This window comes from Diadema antillarum, unplaced genomic scaffold (genome assembly GCF_040938485.1).
Source record: "Diadema antillarum isolate AM-2024a unplaced genomic scaffold, OU_Dant_1.0 scf00000030, whole genome shotgun sequence".
Taxonomy (NCBI): domain Eukaryota; kingdom Metazoa; phylum Echinodermata; class Echinoidea; order Diadematoida; family Diadematidae; genus Diadema; species Diadema antillarum.
The window spans coordinates 3,420,156-3,425,217 of record NW_027270919.1 but is presented as its reverse complement, the minus strand read 5'-3'; positions in this window follow the sequence as shown (position 1 = coordinate 3,425,217).

Genomic DNA, 5,062 nt, shown 5'->3' with positions numbered 1-5,062 from the left:
AGCTGACGACCTCAAATGGTCCCACCACATCAATAGATCAGTGAAGAAAGCAAATACAGTACTCACACTATCACGCAGGAATATCAACTTCTGCCCTGCAAGTTGCAAGAGAACAGCATACATTGCCTTACAACTCGTACGCTCGATCCTAGAGTACGGTGCTTGTGTATGGGACCCGTATTTGCAGAAAGACATCGAATGCCTACTGTGTAGAAAAAACACGACGGAAAGCAGCAAGGTTCATATGCAGTGACTATATCTCCCGCAACCCAGGCTGTGTCACGCAAATGAAGGAAAGATTAAACCTGCCACCTCTTGCCTCGAGACGCCAGGTCCTGAGACTAACATCCTACTTCAAGGTGGTCGAGGGGTTGGTCCCAGCCCTACCTGTTGAAAATTTTCTCTCAAAAATAAGACCAAAGCCAAACATCACAGCCAAGAAATTCAAAGAGTGTTACAAATCATACAAAGTGTTATTCTGTAAGACAAGTCATTGTACACATAAAACAGAGCAACTGAAAAATTCTTTTTTTGTGAAAACTACCGTGGCTTGGAATCAGCTTCCCACTGAAGTTGTCAGTAGTACATCACCAGAGGTCTTTAAAGCAAAACTCGAGAAAAACCATTTCCATTACGACTAAAAACCATGCGCCCTCTCTTAGCCGGTGCTTTATACCGAAAGGTCGGTCCTGCACTGTACTCACATCCAGATCCAGAAGGCCAGGTTGCCTCCTGCACACGCCACGAGACGTGACGCCAAAGCCCGAAATCGAAATGTGTTTTACAACGTTTTAGCAGCGGCTCAACATACAGACGTGACGCCTTGACGTACGGTTGCGCTCGGCGGCACGTCCTTCTCATTCACCCAATCGAAAGCTCCAGGTATTATTACCACAGCACAGGTATCGCGTCACAGTCAGTTTTTCCTGCAAAGACTATATCATTAAAGTTCTCTCAATTTCCAGATAATGAACACTTTTTTTGCATAAATATTCATGCTAAAACAGTCAATCAAAAATAAAAGTTAAATATTCTTGAATACGCATTGCACAATTGGCCCATTAAAACACGTTTTAATGGGTGCTCTGCATCGGTCGATTAAAACTCGATTTTTGAAAAAAAAAACAGATAGGATTTTTTCTTCTTTTCATCATGGATAGTGGACATGTGTGTGTAACAAAAAATCACCGTGCAAAGTTGCGACAATTTATACGTCAGATGTGAGATGAATAGAAATGAATAGGGGGGCCTCATGAGGCGTTCCCCCCAGGCCTCATGAGGCATGGGGGCGGTCCTCATGAGGCGGGGCAGTCCTCGTACGCGGGAGCGGTCCTCATGAGCGGGTTTCCCGGACTAGATAGTGATGACAGACGTGAGGCGCTCAGGCTGTATCTTAGCAACTTAACCAATTGACCGAAAGATCGGTCTGTATCTGTCCGTCGGGGAATGTTCCGCGGAGACTACGTCTGGCTTCACGGATCCCCTCCGTATACAGACCGAAGTCAATGATGCCAGCTCCTGTGTGGCAGTAGCGCACAGATCAAACGTTACGATTAACCAAATTTCAGGCAGCTATTTTACATTCAAACAAGTTTGACATGACATGACACATTATGCAGCAATATTTGGGGTTAATTTCTCACATTGTGCAATCGAAATACTCACAGTTACTCGGTTATAACGCAGAAATTTTATCGATATCGCAACATCGCCGTTCGCAAGCAGTAAGTCGCCATTTTTAATCTGTAAGCCATTGAAAGCCAATCACATGCGAGGTACTTGTTTTAGTAAAACAAACACGTAGAAGCTACCTCGCATGTGATTGGCTAAGAGATTCATAAAGTGTGTTTCTGCAGTTTGAACGTGACGACGCGACAGGCTGTGTTTTACGTTGAAAATTCTACTAAAATATTGGATTATTCATTAATCTGGTGAGTGTAGTCTATTCTTGAATAGTTGATTTAACTATTCAAGCTTAAATTTGCCGACCTAGGGCCGTGAATTACACGCAATCGAGAAGGGTGAGGTACCTCACCCAATTTTCCATAGAGACAGTGGTTAAGAACATCCACACAGCAATGGGTATACTTGGGTGACCCGCACCTCGTCATAGTTAATGTTTGCGCATATTTGAATCACATTTTGCCACTGAAATTCTTTGAAATCCAACTCACATACAGGAAAAATGCTGAAAATTCCAATGGAATCACAAGTTCACTGATCGATATCGAAAATTTGCAACTATCGTCGTCAAACGCGAACGATGCAAAAAAGTTGCGCGCTAAGGAAGGGGCCCGCAACTCGTCACCCGCGCTCCCATAGACAAAGCACGTAAAAGACGTGTGCGGGTGACCGTGATGCTCCCATAGACATACACGTAAAAGATGCGTGCGGGGACAGTGGTGATACTCATTACACGTATTCCGATTAAATTTCAGATTTTCGCGAAAAACTGTTCGGTTTTCACCACAATTTGCTTGGTTGTGGTAGCCCTGCCAAGTTTCAAGCGTACTGAACACAGTCCCAGGCATAAATTTTTGTTTAGTGCGCTTAAAACAATTTTAAGTGGGGTGACGGTATTCGGGCCCCTGACGAGGTGCGGGCACCTCGCTATACTACAACCTTCCGTCTGTCTACGGAGGACAGCGTTAATGGCAAAATATAAAAGAGTCCTCCGGACAGACGGATCTTTCTGTCTACTTAACCAATTGACCTAGGGGCAAGACATTTTGGGATTTTCCGTTAAACACTCTAGGGAACATTTGGTGCGATTTAAAAAAAAAAATCGGAGGGGGTCGGGTGACAACTTTTCTGAAAATTGCATGATTTGACGTGGATTGACCCATGTACATTGTAAATACTAATACAATGAAAAAAGGTACTCACCAACTTAATTTCACGTACATGCTAGGTGGGACTAACATTACGTTGCAAGCGATTAATCGTAATTTTTGTGCGCACTTTACAGCCAATTGATTGTAGTGATCAAGTTGAAGCGATAATACCACGTCATTTCCTTCCGAATTAAGCTCCTGGTGGACAGTAGTTGTAAAAAAAAACCAAAAAACGACGAATTCTGATGATAAGATAACCCAGATTCTAATGCTACTTGCTAGCGAAGTTTGACTTCTATTCGAAGATCGACAAAGCTGATGCCATGCCATAGATATGCTAGCTACACTAGCTGTGTGTACGTATGCACCACCAAAACTATGGCTGGCCATCGCTGCCATTAACGCCATCTACTGTACGTACCAAAGAGTATGATAGTCCATGAGCCATGACCCGAAAAATTGGTACCACCCGAGGTGGCAAAACCTTTTTGGTGTCATTTTGTTTGTCGGACATAGATATGCTTATCAAGCTATGATAGCATTTCCAAATGAGTAGCTTAGTCATAATAAATTAATTTTTAACAAATTTGGTCTCGTTTTTATATCCCTATACCATAGCTCGACACTAACTTTTTTGTTTGGTGGCCCGATGGGGCCACCAAAATCCTAAATTTCAAATTTTTGGTGGCCCGAGAGAAAAATTTGGTGTCCCGAAAAAAACAAACAAACATTAAAAGTCCTTTTTTAATGAGTCAAATATTTAAGATTTATGATAGTAAGAATTAGAAGTTGGACATATCTACTCATAAATAAACTTCAACAAACTTGCAACACTCACTCTCAGGCACTCATTCAGTCCTTTTCATCCATCCTTTGAACAAATTCAACTGCTAATTTCCAGCGCAAAAAGTTATGAATTTATTGACATACTTTTCAAAAAATTTTGGTGGCCCGAGGCGGGCCACCAAATTTGCCCTTTTTTGAAATTTGGTGGCCCGACTTTCATTTTTGGTGGCCCTGGGCCACCGGGCCACCGTTAGTGTCGAGCCCTGCCTATACTTCTGAATCGAAACTAACCGCTATATAAAAAAGAGCGCTCTCTTCTGTATGTCCACAGGTGTTCTGTTGTAAACGCGGTGCGCTTAGTCTTTATCTAGAACAATGTACCGTTATCATATCTAAAGTTCCTAATAAAAGGGATTATTCACACTGTCTTCATACTATCCTCTCAACAACAAATACATCAGTTTTGATCCGTAAAAAAGGTCGTGCAAAAGATTTTGAAAGAGCTCTTATTTGGCCATTTATGCATGTACGAATAGTGGTAATGTGGCATCAATTCCACAAGCCTATGGCTGTGGAAGTTGTGACTTGTAAATTTGTACATTTCACGTGAACTACGCATGTACCATGTTCTCCTATTGATCCACGCTGGCTGCCCTGGCTGACACAATCACGATGCTCTCGGCTAGCACCTCGCTGCCCGCATATTTCCAGCGGGGTTATTTATAGGGCGCTTATGAACTGCGAATCGAATGTAAACTGAATAGCGAGCACGTACGTACGCACGCAGTGATCACACGTGATCATGTACGTGTGTGTAAATAATGTACAGTATGGCGAGTCCGTTCATCCTGTACAAATAAATTGGCCAAAGCCATAGAAATTCATGAAGTCCAGGCGCTTGCGCACTTCAAAATTTCAGCTAAACTTATGAATAATTCATGTCCTGTAGCGTTTCCATGTACGAAAAAAATATTTGCGCCCAGGCCTTCTTTCAACTTTCAACTTTCAACTTTCAACTTTATTTTCACCTCCATCAAAATGAACAAAGAACTTTATGTACATTGCGTATACACGGGATATTTGTGTTACAGAACAAAACTTGAAAAGGTACATAAGAAAATTATGAAAGTGAAAAGTAGATGTGATTACATCTTTGTTAAATACATAAAGCGTATAATACAAGTCAACTAAGGATGAGGATGGAAGTGGAGGGTCCCACTAAGAAGCAAAGCTTGTACGATATGGGACCCTCAGAAAAATACACAAAACATCAATATAAAACACAATAAACGACCCGATGTCAACTGACATCAAAATGATTGGGAAGAGGAAAAAGAGAGAAAAGGAAAGGAAAAAGAAGAGGAAAAAAAGAGAGGAAAAAAAGGGAGAAAAAAGAGGGAACTACAGCATGTGCCATCGTGGACGCAAGCAATCTGGATTTC